Raw genomic sequence first — 16,527 nt, forward strand, 5'->3', positions numbered from 1 at the left:
TGGGGAGGATTCTTCACAAAGCAGCTTCTAATCTCATGGGCTGAGGCTCAGTCGCTGCAAACAGAATCCACCCTAGCTAGTTTTAGCAGGAAGGGATTTAAGGCAGGGAGTTAATTGACTGGTTATCATTCAGAGAGATGAAATAGATCTGGCTTGAACTTTATAAAACTCCTCCAATTCTTGACTTATTGTTTGGCTATTGTTCACTGTCTATCTCCTCCATTAGAAGGTAAGCGCACAGCAAGGCAGCAGTCTTTGTTTTATTCCCTTGTGTACTTCTAGACACCAAAACAGTCTGGTATACTGTAGGTTCTCAATAATACTTTAATCATAATGATAATACAAGGTATACAGGGGAACTCTTGAAAGAGAGAATCCAGAAAAAAGGCCTTTTAGCCCATCCCCAAAGAAATCATAAGTTACAGGTGACTTTTCTGAGTTAGGAGATATTTGGTCATACATCAGAGAACTTGTAGGAATACAGCCAGATTGGTTCACTATAAGGAGCGATTTATTTATTTTTTGCCAAAAGGATGAATCAATACATTTATAGTTACTGTGTGTAATTTAGGCCATATGTCATGCAGAATCCTTCTGGTTTCTATTACTTGAAAATTTTGATTACCGGTTTTATAAATAAATTCCAGAATTACACAATTTGAGATAAAGCTAGTTGACTTACAAACTGGAATCCTTTTGGGACTTCCCTGGCAGTCCAGTGGTTAAGACTTCATTTTCCAATGCAAGGGGTGTAGGTTCAATCCCTGGTCAAAGAGTTAAGGTCCCACATGCCTTGGGGCCAAAAAACCAAAGCATGTAACAGAAACAATATTGTAAAAACTTCAGTAAAGACTGTGAAAATGATCCACATCAAAAAATCTTTTTTAAAAAGTTTATAAGAAATTGGAATAATTTGAACTAGGTAAGACTCAGTAAGTAATATACCAAAATTTATCTATGATGATGAATCTCTTCTAGGTTCTGGGGAAGAGTTTGAAAGATTTTACAGGTAGAGAAAAACCAGAGGAGAAAGGGCATGGCAATCTGGGCTTTATGTAAGCCAATCTAAAAAGCTTGACTTCTGAATTACTACTTTAATTTGGGAGTACTATAATTCTTGGTATGCTCTGTTATCTATTATAATTCTGATTATCAGTTTTTACAAGAGTGCCTATACTGTTCGATTTGTTAGTATACTAGTAAAGTGATTAGGTTTGTGGGATCAGGAGAACCCAGGACTTTAACATATTGTATGTGCTTTATAAACTCACTGTCATTTTGGAAAGGTTGACAAAAGGAGATGAGGAATTTCAGCATCAGCAGTGAACCAGTCAGGCTGTTTGCTTGCTTGTTCCTCCCACCCTTCCTCCCTTCTTCCCTCCCTTGGAAACTTCTTTCCTTCCTCTGTCCCTCCATTCCTTCTCTCTCTCTGTTTCTTTCTAGTTCTATCCTTTATCTGTGTTTTAAAAAGATGTATATGAGAGTAGAGTAAGGCATCTCAATATTCAATTAAATTAATTCATGAAAATTCCATTAAAAGAACATTAAAAATCTACTCTAATTGAATAAGAGCCAGGGAACTTGGAACAAGTTTGACACTTCTGCTTTTAATCACTAAATTTTTATTGATAGACCTTAAACAATAATCACTTATTTAGATAACCACATTTATTCTTCCAATAAATCCCACACCGCTGTCAGTTCTTCCCCATGTCCAAATAAAAAGGAAAATAAAAGCCTTGAAGCTCTCATCAATTTCACAGGACATAGCTAAAATTATGCTAGAGTCCAAATATTTATAAAAATGAACTGTACAGTTAATTAATTGTACCCTAGTTAGTAAGCTGTCTACTTGCAATACAGCTTTAGTTTCAAAATGGTCTATTTTTATTTGTCAGTAATGTAGGCTCAGAAAAAGATGGATTTTCTTGTGTAGGCAAAACATTTTACCATAGCCAACTAGCCAGAATCTGCTGGCCGATTGAGCCCTGGGCTTCTGATCAAGCAGGAAGATCTCCTCTTCCCAAACACCTCATCACTTAATGCTAACAAAACAAACACAAAAATATATGTGAACTTGCAAATGCTTGAGAATCAGAATTACAGAAGACATTAGAGTCTACCAAGATATTAAAGAAACTGTGGGTTTCCATTAGGGATTCCCAGGTGGCCCGAGTGGTAAAGAACTCACCTGCCAATGCAGGAGACATAAGACACAGGTTCGATCCCTGGGTTGGGATGATCCCTGGAGTAAGGCATGGCAACCCGCTCCAGCATTCTTAACCTGGAGAATCCCTTGGACAGAGGAGCCTGGCGGGCTACAGTCCAAAGGGTTGCAAAGAGTCGGATACGACTGAAGTGACTTGGCACACACAGGTTTCAATTCAGATTTCTTGATTTCAACAAATTTATTGTTTTCAAGTTTGTTAGTGGTTCATTGTTTCACTCTCTTAACCATTTTGCTGCTTGTTTGCAAACTCTTTGGAGGCAGAGCGATCGAAATCACTGTACATTTCACAAATGGCTGACAATTCTTGTAAAATCTTTTTCTCCCAAGAAGAGTTCTAAAATTTATTGGTTAAGGGGCTATTTGGGTGTTATCAATGATCTGTCAAATTCTGACCTCAGGATAATCTTCTCCAACAAGCCTTTCTTCATTATTTGAGAGAGAAATTTCCATTTAAGCATGTATCTTCCTTAACTTCCCTTTTAAAAAATGAGATATCTGTTCTCAGTATCTATGAGTGTGGTTTGTTTGTTTGTTTAGATCTCACATACAAGTGAGATCATATGGTGTTTATCTTTCTCATTCTGCCTTGTTTCACTTAGCATAATGCCCACAGGGTCCATACAGATTGTGGCAAATGGCAGAGTTTCCTTCTTTTTTAAGGATGAATAACATTCCATTATATATATATATATATATATATATATATATATATATATATAGTTTGTGTATATGTACATATGTAGATATACAGATATCTGTCTATCTTTTCTTTATTCATTCATCCAGTGATGGACATTTAGATTGGTTCTGTGTTTTAGCTATTGCAAACAATGCTACAATGAACTTGGGGGTGCAGATATCTTTTTGAGTTAGAGTTTTTATTTTCTTTGAATAAATACCCTTAATTTTCTTTTGTCTTACCTCTTATTAATTACTCTGAAACATTCCCTCCCTTTTTTGCATATTGGTGTATTTCGAATTCACAATAGCACTATGCTAGAGATACCGTGTGCGTAAATACTTACTTGACTCAAATAAGACTTTAAGTGCACCTGGGAGATTATTGTTAGCAGAATATTTCCTGTCACTCAACTTGAGAGCATCTACTTTGTTCAAAGTACCCTATGGGATTCAGCAAAGAAGGGTTTTCTTTTTGTTAAACAATAGAGAGAACCAGCATCTGATTTGTCATTTTGGAGGCTGCCTATTTTCACATACTTGGGCTTTCCTGGTGGCTCAGATGGTAAAGAATCTGCCTGCAATGTGAGAGACTGAGCTTGGATCCCTGGGTCAGGAAGATCCCCTGGAGAAGGGAATGGCTATCCACTCCAGTACTGTTGCCTGGAGGATTCCATGGACAGAGGAGCCCAACAGGATATAGTCCATGGGATCGCAAAGAGTTGGACACAACTGCGTGACTAACACACACACACACACACAAACTAGATCATGCTAAATAATACACTTAATTTTCATCTCAAGACTTCATTCTGCCTGGTAGAGAGTAAAAATGTGTTGTTTGACAATTTAGGGTGAAGTCTGTCGAATCAGGATGACTTTCAGTTAATTCAAGGTTTCTCATCTCTTTACCTCTTCTAGTTGAAATCCTGGTTCCTCTTGTGTGGTCTCCAGCTGCCCCCACTACTGTGTCCTTCCTGTCCAGCTGGGCAGCCCCAGCAGCTCTGTGGTCTCATGTCTGCAGAGAGAGCATGTTGTTACTTGGTGAGGTTGCCTCAAGACTTTTGTCCTAGACACCCCATACAGGTATTTGTACTCAAGGGCTCCAGCCTCACCCTGGGGCGTGACAGAACTCCTAGCTGCATTCCTGGGCCCACAGGATATGAAGCACTGGTCTTCTCTGTCTTGGTTTTCCGACAGTCCTGAGGGGACACTCTGTTGCTTCATCCCCCACCCCTGGAATCAGCCTAGGGGTGATGGGATGGGGATTAGGACTTCTCAGGAACAGCTCTTGGAGTCTAAACTGCTCACATCCTTCCCCCAGCCTAACTCACTTTTTTCTTCAGGGTTTCGAAAAACTGGCCTTCTTATTGATCATGTACTCTTTAAACGTTTCTGTTTTAAACCTGGGATGTGGCTTTAAAACTTTGATTCCTTTATTCTAGGATTCTAGGCAACAAGCCACCACCTGGTACAGTTGCAAGAAGGAAAGATTGAAGGACAGAAATTTCAGAAAGCCTGTATCAAAACGTTTTCCTTCTTTACTGGGTTTTCTTAAGGCCCATCAAACCTACTCACTATTTTTTATATCTTCAGTTTTGTTTTCAACATTTTCTTTCTGTGTCTCTTTACTTTACAAGATCCGAATATCTGAAAGGTCTAAAGTTTTACCTGTAGGTGTGTTTTGTGACACCTGCCACAGTCTGTGTAGGAATTGCCAGTTTCATTAAGGAAATACCCCAATTTCCTTTCTAAATCATCCAATGATCTCAGCTAATCCTACCATTCTCTTCCTTCTCAAGCCTGGAAGTCATTTCTGGAGAACAGTGTTGCTATGAATATTTGTGGAAATATTAGCCCACTTAGTGTGAAATACTGGCCAGCATAGTTCTAATGACAGAACTCAATCTTGCTCAGTTATGGTCATAGAGAGAAAAATCTGAAGATAATTCATTCATAAACGAGAAGAGGTTATGTTGTGGTTCTGGGAGGAGTGGTGGTGGTGGCAGTGTGCAGAGGCTGGCTGAGCTGATGGGGAGTGGGGCCTTGATGGTTTTTAGAATGCTCAGTAAATTTTGTGTAGACTTTTTACTTGGCTCTGAATTTTCTTTGATCGTCGTCTTGGACACTAGTGTTTGCCTTATTAAGGCAGGTAATGCTGTGGTGGACAAAACTGTCTACCTGGACCCCATCCGTTCATCTGGAATTTGTTATTTTGTACCTAGGTGAGTGTTCAGGCATAAGCCATGTAGGTTAACGAAATGCAAGCAAAAAACTAAGGCACAAGTGGAGAGATAATTGACCCATATTGCTCATGTTTTCTTCAGAGAGACTGAATTAAGTGACAAAGTTGTGGTAATATCAGAATTCAGTGGCTTGAACTTTATCAAGAAAGGTTCTCAGAATGATTCAGGATCGCACTACTTCAGAGAGGGGTCTTACCAGCGAGCAGCTAGTAGAGTCACACAGATGTATCTAGATGAAGAGCTGGTCCTAGGAGAGCCTTGTGTTGGTGTTTCCCCCCATCTGAACTCCAGCAGCCCACGGTTAGATTTCACTGTGTGCCCCACACTGGAGCCCTCACTTCCTTTTGTCTTGGGCTGGCATCACCGTCTCTCTCCAACTCCAGACCACTGGCAGGTGGCATTGTGTGTTCGCCCTCCTCCGTCAGAAGGAGCCCGCCACCAGCTTGGAGAGGAAAATCAGATCATCAGCAGCATCACAGAATGTACTTCTCCACTCAGCTCTCCTCCAGCTTTATGTCTCCCCAGGGATGTCTTACATATTCTGCAAACCTGACCACCAGGAGACTGCCTCTGTTTCCCCCTCATGGCTGAGCTTGAACTGGGAAAACCTCTAACTGCTAATAATGGCCAAACCCACCAGCTGTGCTCCCACTCTGCCTGCTCATTTGCTGAAGACCTGGATCCTGTCCCTGGAGCGTCTACTGTAATCCTTGAGAACTCAGATGGCCACTGCCTTCTTCTCTCTGATACTAAGTATTGTGCTCACGCTGGTGTGCCTCACTGTCCAGATGCATCTTTTCCCAGGAGGTTCCAGCCCTCCACCAAATCTCTGAATGTTCTCCAACAAAAGCAGATCGTTAAACCTTGGAAAATTGGAACACTTGTGGTCATAGAATCCTGTTTCCATATATTTATTTTTTAATTTAATGAATTCCCAGAAGCACTTTTCTGATCATGTTTCCTGAAACGATCTCTCCTGCTTTTCCCTTACGCCTACTCTTCGAGCCTCTCCTCAATCTTGAGGGACTTACTGGACTCCAAAAATTGCTTTGTTACTCCAGGCTCGACAAGCTGCAGCCTAAACGGTGAGGCTGGTGACTGAGTTCTGATCTGTCTGCTTTGATCTTCCTTATGTATCAATAGGGTTAATTTCAGTGACTACCCTACAAGTAGTGTATGGTTAGTGAGCTAGATTTGGAATTAGAGTGCCTAGGTTTGAATCTGATCTCTACAGTTAACTAGTTTTCTCTAGGTAGCTTGCTCTAAGCCTCAGTATTCTCACCTGTAAAGTGAGTCAATGGTATAATTATAACCTCATGGGTTACTGTAAATATTCACTGAGACAACATATGCAAAGCACATTGCACGGTGCAGGGTACTTTATAAATATATATAAATGTTGTTATAATTATAAATGTAATTATATATAATTATATATATTATAATTATAAATAAATGATTGTGATACTGGATATGATTCAAGACTGCTGTTCAGAAAATTCTAATCCTTGTGTTCTGCATACTACTAATATATTTTTTATTACTGTGTTCTTAAATTATAGGGTGATTTAGGAGGAAAAAACATGGCCTCTTTGTACAGGAGTGGAAAGTTACAAATCTAGAGTAAAAAAAAACCTTTAATTTTTTTGAAACTCTTCAATAACTGTCTCCTGTGTGGGTAATGTAATTACCAGTGGAAAAATGAATAAGAGCTAAAACTCCATAAATTACATTTTCACTGACTTTCTTTGCTTATTTTCTAAGGGGATGATTTTGACTTTTGGAACATTTTTTTGCCACTTTATTTTTTATGCACGAAGACATGACATAGTGGGCATTTTAATATATTCATTCATGTCCAGTTTCAACAAAAGTGGGTGGGAATTAATACCCCATAATTCATGTGCTAGGGTGTCTTATTACAATTATAAAATTTTATTATAAAATGTTTTTTTAATATTTATATTGTTAATTAAATGACGATGAAGCATCATAAATTCTGAACAGAGAGTTACATTCCATTAGTCCCTGCTCAGACTTCTTATCAGCCAATCAGAATATTTGATTTCTCCATCTAACATATTCAATTGTTTGATGGTAAAATTTGCTGATGATGCTGGTTCTTTTCTGTACCTCTGGAGACTCTGAAAGAAGAAAGCTCTCAAAGTAGTTTATAATAACCCTTTTGAGGTTATCACAAGGTGGTCATTTTCTTAGGGCATTTTTAGAGTGCTTTGTAATCATTTAAAAAAACAAACAAACTCCTTTTGAGCTTTAGTTTCCAAGGTGTTTTCTATACCAGGGGTGGAAATATATGGTAACTATAAAAACATCAGTCATATCCTGATGTAAGGATTTCTGTCCGCCTTCACACACACACATACACATAGTCACTACAGCTGTTGTGATTGGACATTAAATGATGATGCAATGACCACCCAGGCATCAGTAAAAGTAGGGAGCCAAGAAACCCTCAGGAGAAAGATCTAGACTTACACTTTCTAAAAATGTAGCCAGTAGCTACACGTGTGGCTATTAAGTACTTAAATGTCAGTAGTGAGACTGAAGAAACACATTGAGAAATTTTTTTACTTTTAATTATTTAAGATTTAAATTTAAACAGCCAATGAATTTTTAAAAATCAGTTTTTCAGCCATATAGTTAAATTTGTTTGGTTTTTTTTTTGGTTGTTGCTTTTTTTTTTTTTGGCTGCATCGCACAGCTTGCTTAGTTCCTTGACCATGGATTGAAAGTGCTGAGTCCTAGCTACTGGACCGCCAGGGAATTCCCAACACCCGTTATGTTTCAGTTGCTCAGCAGTCATATGTGGCAAATGGCTCTCAGACTGAGCAGTGCAGATATAGAAGAGACCCATCATCCCAGAAAGTTCTATTGGGTAGCAGTAATTTAAACAGCATATTAAGAAAACAGAGACATCATTTTGCCGAAAGGTCCAACAAATCAAAGCTATGGTTTTTCCTGTAGTCATGTACAGATGTGAGAGCTGGACCATAAAGAAGGCTGAGCACTGAAGAACTGATGCTTTATAACTGTGGGGCTGGAGAAGACTCTTGAGAGGCCCTTGGACATCAGGAAGATCAAACCAGTCAAACCTAAAGGAAATCAACCCTGAATGTTCATTAGAAGGACTGATGCTGAAGCTGATGCTCTAATACTTTGGCCACCTGTTGTGAAGAGCTGACTCATTGGAAAAGACCCTGATGCTGGGAAAAACTGAGGGCAAGAGGAGAAGGGGATGACAGAGGATGAAATGGTTGGAAGGTCTCACTGATTCAAAGGACATGACTTTGAGCAAACTCAGGGAGATAGTGAAGGACAGGGAAGCCTGGAGTACTGCAGTTCATGGGGTCGCAAAGAGTCGGACATGACTTAGCAACTGAACAACAACAGTCTTCAGGGTCAAGGGGGATGCTGTGAAGATGTAGGAGTCTTTCTTCCTTTTGTTCCGCTGTATTATGTGTCCAGGCACTCTCAACACTATAAAAATGCAGGATTCAGAAGGAAGGAGAGATGATAGATAATATCAAACTTAAGGAGCCTCGTGGTGGAGAGCATTGTAGTCAACGTGCTGGAAGCAAAGCTGAGGAGTTTTCTGTTGCAAGAGGGCTACTATACCTTCCAGGTGCCCAGATGTGCTGACTGTCGGAATGAATTTAGTCAAAGACTGCAAAGGTAGCAGAGTTGCAGACAAATGTTGAGAATATTTTAACAGAGCCAGAGATGTAAGCACTGTCTTCTCCCATCCTACTTTTTTGTGTGGGAAGAACAATCCTGGAACCCAAACATCATCTTATTTACATTTCTTCTTCAACTGTAACGTTCATATGAATCACCCAGGAATCTCATTAAAATGCAGATTCTTATTCAGTAGGTCTGCACTGCAGGCTGTTCCTCTCCATTTACGACAAGCAACTGGATAATACAAATGGTCAAGGACTACACTTAGGGTTGCAAGGATCCAGAATGTATAGAAAGTGTTTGCACTTCAGACCTTCTGTATGAACACTGTCCTAACTGCTGCTTTAAAAAAGTAGAAGATTGTACCTCTCCAGAAATCAATATGCCTTCAGTTTTATTCTTTTTAATTTTTATTTATTTATTTATTTATTTAATTTTTTTTAATTTTTATTATTTTTTTTAATTTTAAAATCTTTAATTCTTACATGCGTTCCCAAACATGAACCCCCCTCCCACCTCCCTCCCCATAACATCTCTCTGGGTCATCCCCATGCACCAGCCCCAAGCATGCTGTATCCTGCGTCAGACATAGACTGGCGATTCGATTCTTACACGATAGTATACATGTTAGAATGCCATTCTCCCAAATCATCCCACCCTCTCCCTCTCCCTCTGAGTCCAAAAGTCCGTTATACACATCTGTGTCTTTTTTGCTGTCTTGCATACAGGGTCGTCATTGCCATCTTTCTAAATTCCATATATATGTGTTAGTATACTGTATTGGTGTTTTTCTTTCTGGCTTACTTCACTCTGTATAATTGGCTCCAGTTTCATCCATCTCATCAGAACGGATTCAAATGAATTCTTTTTAACGGCTGAGTAATACTCCATTGTGTATATGTACCACCGCTTTCTTATCCATTCGTCTGCTGATGGACATCTAGGTTGCTTCCATGTCCTGGCTATTATAAACAGTGCTGCGATGAACATTGGGGTACATGTGTCTCTTTCAGTTCTGGTTTCCTCAGTGTGTATGCCCAGCAGTGGGATTGCTGGGTCATAAGGGAGTTCTATTTGCAATTTTTTAAGGAATCTCCACACTGTTCTCCATAGTGGCTGTACTAGTTTGCATTCCCACCAACAGTGTAGGAGGGTTCCCTTTTCTCCACACCCTCTCCAGCATTTATTGCTTGCAGATTTTTGGATCGCAGCCATTCTGACTGGTGTGAAGTGGTACCTCATTGTGGTTTTGATTTGCATTTCTCTAATAATGAGTGATGTTGAGCATCTTTTCATGTGTTTGTTAGCCATCCATATGTCTTCTTTGGAGAAATGTCTATTTAGTTCTTTGGCCCATTTTTTGATTGGGTCGTTTATTTTTCTGGAATTGAGCTGCATAAGTTGCTTGTATATTTTTGAGATTAGTTGTTTGTCAGTTGCTTCATTTGCTGTTATTTTCTCCCATTCAGAAGGCTGTCTTTTCACCTTGCTTATATTTTCCTTTGTTGTGCAGAAGCTTTTAATTTTAATTAGATCCCATTTGTTTATTTTAGCTTTTATTTCCAGAATTCTGGGAGGTGGATCATAGAGGATCCTGCTGTGATTTATGTCTGAGAGTGTTTTGCCTATGTTCTCCTCTAGGAGTTTTATAGTTTCTGGTCTTACATTTAGATCTTTAATCCATTTTGAGTTTATTTTTGTGTGCGGTGTTAGAAAGTGATCTAGTTTCATTCTTTTACAAGTGGTTGACCAGTTTTCCCAAAGCAATTTACAAATTCAATGCAATCCCTATCAAGCTACCTGCCTTCAGTTTTAAACTCAGACTCGGGAAGCAATGAGTCTGTTGTTTTTGGTCCATCACTTGGAATCCCATGACTGGTGTAAATTGGTTCCAGTGTTTTTGTTTTTTTAAATAATTGCACAGCACTTTATATTTTTTTCAATCAGAAAAATAAGTCCCATGTTTCTAGGAGGGAGACCAGGTATCTGCAGGCCCTGCTCTGGGTGTCAGGACCCCAGAGGATCAGAGTCCTCATGACTAAGCAGGGAGGAAGGCTTGGACCTGGAGACTGGAATGAGGTGGGTGTATGTGTGTGTCTGTGGCCTCTATGAACCAGGTCAGTACTAGAGGTGACCATCACAACCAGGTGAGATGGGCACACAAAGCCCTGAGTGGGAGCCTGGCCAGGGCACACCTGCTGGCCCACATGGCTCTTCCACCTGGGGCAGGACTCCTGGGGTCAGGGGTGGGGACCCTTGAGTGCAGGTGTGGGTCCATTTCAATGTTTTCATGGAGAATTATGGTATACTTAAAATTTGAGGAGCATTGACCTACAAAAATTCAAATATCTTACATAAATGAAAAGAAAGTTACATTTCATTTTAGTATTGTGATTATTTTTCTAATACTAAGCCTTTGAGCAAAAGGCAGTTTCTATCTGATACTATAATTCAGAGATAGTTGAAAAAAAATTGATTTTAAGTAGAGACCAGCTATTGATCAGAAATGGGAATGGGAAACAAACATTTCTCAAATAAGAAGTTCAGAATTAGAAGCCAGAGGAATTGCTGTTTGGAAAAATGCAATCAGGGATTTTCACAATATTTAGATGCACTATAGGACTCCCCTACTTTGAAAGATGGAGAGGCTGGGAGTAGCTAAGGAGCAGGGGACTCAGAAGGAATGAGGTCTGTCTCTGTTCCTTGATTAAGTCTTGCATGACAAGCAGGATTGGCTGAGCAAGTGCAGCTGCATGAAAGGACTGTTGGGCTGCCTGGAGTCTAAGGCATCAGACTGAGTATACCGGAAGATTTAGACCCCCAGCTAAAGATAAAGTTCCATTACTTCTACTCATATTAAGGCAGGAGATAGATGGACCCCAGCATTGGAGAAGGAAATGGCAACCCACTCCAGTGTTCTTGCCTGGAGAATCCCAGGGACGGGGGAGCCTGGTGGGCTGCCATCTGTGGGCTCGCACAGAGTCGGACACGACTGAAGCGACTTAGCAGCAGCAGCAGCAGATGAACCCCAGACTGAGCAGCTGTAGTTCATCCCCTGTGGACAGATACTCCATAATAGCAATTTGAGAAGCTGAATCCTGCCCAGATAAAAAACAGAGACCACACATTTCTCATTCTCGAAGTCAAGGAGACCTTCCCAACTATACAGTTCCTTGAAGGTCAAAAAAGGAGAGGGCACCTCCAGAGTAGGTGGTGTCAACTTGCGTATAGGTTTCTTCACTGGAATTCCATCTTGGCTAAGAGATCCATGTGCACACATGGGAGGACCCTGAGATATTTCAAAAACAGACTCAGGACCAATCAAAGCAAAATGACTGGCCAGAGGAAACCTGGAAGAAACGCCCCATATAAGTGATTTTAACTGTCAGTACCGTGAGGGCGCACATACATCCCCTCCCTCTTGATCTCCTTCCCACTTCCCACCCCATCCCACCCCTCTGGATTGTCACAGAGCGCTGGTTGGAGCTGTGCTGGGTCTCTGCTGCTGTGTGCAGGCTTTCTCTGGTTGCAGCAAGTGGAGGCTGCTCTCTCCTTTTATGCATGCACTTCTCATTGCAGAGGCTTCACTTGTTGCGGAGCACAGATTCTAGGGCACGTAGGCTTGGTAGTTGTGGCACACAGGCTTAGCTGCTCCACGGTATGTGGGATCTTCCCAGACCAGGGACTGAACCTGTGTGTCCTTCATTGGCAGGTGGATTCTTTACTGCTGAGTCACCAGGGAAGCCCTCATTATACTGATTTTTAAAAAATTCTTTATAGGTGGCAGATTAGCTCCACCTTTGCAAATCTATTTCATCCTCATTTTCTCTCCATCTTTCTCAGCATCTTCTTTTGTACTTTCAGGTCTCAATTTATGTGTTATTTCTTCCAAAAGCTTTTCTTTGACTTCACAGACTAAACTAGGGTCTCCTGCCTCATGTTCTTGCCATATGGTTGTCCCAAGTGATATTTATCACCCTTTTTGTAACTGTCTGACTTCCTTGCAAGACTAAACTTTGAGCAGGAATCAAGTCCACCATTATTATTGTTGCGTGTTCTATGTACAGTATGTACTATGCCAAGGACATAATAGGCACTCAACACATATGTGTTGAATGAATGAAGGAATAATTATTTGTTTTGAGGTTGGTTTTATCAAAAGTATTATAAGCACTTTGAAAGCAAAGAGGGGATATTTTCACTTCTGTATCTCTTACCAGGCAGAGTAAGTATGCATAGTAGATGCTTGATAAATATCTATTGAACAGAAATAGTCTACAACCATTTGGTTTTAATGTCAAATAGTTTATGGCTTTAATGATAGGCAAAGTAGTGGTTGATTGTGACATTGAGTTCTAAGATTCTTATAAAAATTCTTTGCAAAATAAAAGATTTTCAAAATAGGGGCAAACTACTTTTATAAAACAGATGGGAAGTATTTCCAGGATGCCAAACTATGAGCAGAAAAGTGCCAGACATTCCCCAGGCCCCTGGGCAAGTGTTCGCACACCTCAAGGACAACCCTACTTTTCTTCAAAGTACAGCTACTGAGTTAAAATCATGCAGCAATTAGCAGATGAAAACCATGCTTTATTAAAAGAAAGGAAGTGAAAGGTGAAGCAGGCTGGCCAGTGCTTTATGAATGCTTACAGCTTCCCTATTGTGTTTTTAAAATGTTACATTTCAAGGGACAGTTTTTTTCAATTTGGTTTCATTTTCTGAGGCAACACTGCAAATAAAAATCACTCAGAGGACCCAGATTCTTGCCAACGCTTGCTGATGCTACAGAGCCATGCTTGAGTGTCTGAGTTCAACTGTTGTGAAAGATTGTTATGAAAAAGAGATCAGGCAGAGTTGAGCTGCACCATGAGCAAAAGCTGTTCTGTTTTCACAGTGGGGGATCACTGCACACCCAGCAAGTGGGAAGAAATGAGAATACCTGCCGTGGAGATTTGAGAGGGAGAAATTGATTGTACGCATTTAAATAGATGGGGCTAAGAGTTTTTCCTGACAGTAAAATTCCAGAATTCTAAGAAGGCAAATTTAAGGACAAATGCTTTGAGGTGGACATGGAGAAGTGTGAACTCTCTTTTATCCTCCTAGATCCTTCCTGGATGCAAGCCAGAAAACTTCTCAAGTCACTGGCATAGCTGTAAGTCTGTGGGCAGAGTGTGCTGAGTCCTTGCTGAGTCCCATGCAGGCTTGGGAACCCTGCTTGCTGTTTTTCTGCAGAGATGTCTGTTGCAGAGGGAACTCATCTGGAAGGCTATGGAATCTTGGCTCCAGCCCAACTCATTTACTGGTCAGAAAAGGTGATGGAAAACGTGCTTTGGGAAAACACAGATGGGTATGTGAACCAGCAACCTTGCGCTTAACCCTTGATAGCCTGAGGGACTGGATCTCACAATGTGGTCCTGGAACTAGAAGCATCAGCACCAGAATAGGGACTTGTGAGGAATGCCCATTCTGAGGCTGGGGTCGACTGTAGACCAACTAGATCAGAAACTCTGGAGGTAGGGCTCAGAAATACATGTTTTAAGAAGCCCTCCGGGTAGTTCTTCTGGCCACATCAAAACCTGACAACTCCTTGCCTAAGATGCTCAGAGAACATGGAAAGTTTGTGTACCAAAAAGAATACAATGACAATGACTCAGAATCAACGTATTACACGTGCTAATAAAAGTAGGGAGAGACCAGACAGTCACAAATATCTTGAGGTGTGGCAATTTCAACGTCATTATCAGTACCAGTTAGTGTTAGGGAAGATCAATGAAGTCATCAGCTATTGCCATGAAACTGTTGCGCAGCAAACCAGCACAGCAGCTCCAGGTATACTACGATGGTAGACCTTTTCTTCCCCTGCATCTACAGGGCTCCTTTGATCTCAGCTGGGCTCTCTTTTGTGTCTGAGGGCTTGTTAGATCTAGTTTGGGTTGTTTGGGGTGACTTGGCTTTGCTCTACATGTCTCTCATCCTTCTCCTGAGATTCCCAGATAACACAGGCATGCCCTTTGTCCTGGCAATGGCGGAAGTGCGAAACAAGCAGAAACACGCAGGTTTCTTGAAGTCTAGGCTTAGTACTGGCACACTTGTCAGTTTCATCTCATTCTGTTGGCCAAAGCAAGTCACACGTCCAAGACCAGATTCAAGAGATGACAAAACAGATGTGTCTTTTAAATGAGAGGAACTATAAAGTCACAGGGCAAAGGCCTAGATACAAGGAGTGAAGGACTGAGGCTATTCATGTGATCAACCACAATCAACTGTAAATAAGCTTCTCTTTGAGCTCATTATCAGCACTTGCGTAAACAAATCACAAATGTGAATTTGACCTAGAAAAATAATGTATCTTTTTGAAAAAAATGTATTCTTTCCAAAAGAATATTAATTTTACTGATTTCAGTTGATTAACTGTATGATTCTCAGTGAAGACATGGTAAGTCAGATTAACTATGTGAAGAATTAGGGAAGGAATAAAAGGAAAGTAACTATTTTAAAACTCTGAATATATTGATCATGTTTAAGTCATTTTGTTTCACAATGGATATTAAACCCAGTCCTTAAAGAAAACTTTTCTTATCTACCCTGGACTCTTATTCTTCAGTAAACTCCTGGCATTCTATATTTAAAAGGAGTCATCTTATGTACACCTCTGTCTCAAACAGACTTTGTAAACTAGATTCCGCCACAGCTTTTTGGGCTGGTTTAATGATTGTGTTCATACTGTATTTCTAATTAGCTGCTGACTCGGAGGTGTAGTGGGTAAGTGAGCTTGCCCACAGCTGCCAGGTGTGATCATTCATGAGCAGAGATTCAAAGAAGGGAGAAATCAGCATTGTGGGAAACGTGCTGCAAACACCCAGAGGCAGGGAGATTCTTGCCTTTTTTCCCTGCCAGGATCTTCGAAGTGTGGACTCAGTAGAAGAAGTAGCAGATAGCTATGGTCTAAACTGTCTTTAATGTCTGAAAATGAGCATTTACTCATGTTGGTGGCCAAGCCTTATTTTATTTATTTTTTTGCATGTGACAAAACAAAATGACTTTTTACTCACTGCCCTGAGTCTTAAAGCTGTTTATGAACTGAAAGAAACCTCAGATCATTTTTGAAAACACTAATTTTTTGGTGAAAAGACAATCCCTAAAGCAATGACAGAACTTACTAGAAGTCACTTGCTTGGTTAAGAAAGGCCAACCAGTCAGAAAGAGAAAAAGAAATATCATATATTAATATATATGTGTGAAATCTAGAAAAATGGTACAGATGATCTTATTTGCAAAGCAGAAATAGAGGCACAGATGAAGAGAACAAATGTATGGATGCTGCTGCTGCTGCTGCTGCTGCTGCTAAGTCGCTTCAGTCACGTCTGACTCTGTGCAACCCCATACACGGCAGCCCACCCCCGTCCCTGGGATTCTCCAGGCAAGAACACTGGAGTGGGTTGCCATTTCCTTCTCCAATGCATGAAAGTAAAAAATGAAAGGGAAGTGGCTCAGTCGTGTCCGACTCTTCGCAACCCCATGGACTGCAGCCTACCAGGCTGCTCCATCCATGGGATTTTCCAGGCAAGAGTACTGGAGTGGGGTGCCATTGCCTTCTCCCAAATGTATGGATACCAAGGGGCAAAAGGAGGGGTGGTATAAATTGGGAGATTGGGATTGTCATATATACACTAC

The 16,527-nt window shown here is 40.6% G+C and overlaps 1 pseudogene; it reads left to right on the plus strand.

Moving 5' to 3' along the window:
* The window catches only part of LOC128060481 (tissue alpha-L-fucosidase-like), a 143,390-nt pseudogene that overhangs the window by 5,832 nt on the left and 121,031 nt on the right, over positions 1-16,527 (plus strand).

The sequence above is a fragment of the Budorcas taxicolor genome, chromosome 2 (genome assembly GCF_023091745.1).
Source record: "Budorcas taxicolor isolate Tak-1 chromosome 2, Takin1.1, whole genome shotgun sequence".
In the NCBI taxonomy this organism is placed as follows: Eukaryota; Metazoa; Chordata; class Mammalia; order Artiodactyla; family Bovidae; genus Budorcas; species Budorcas taxicolor.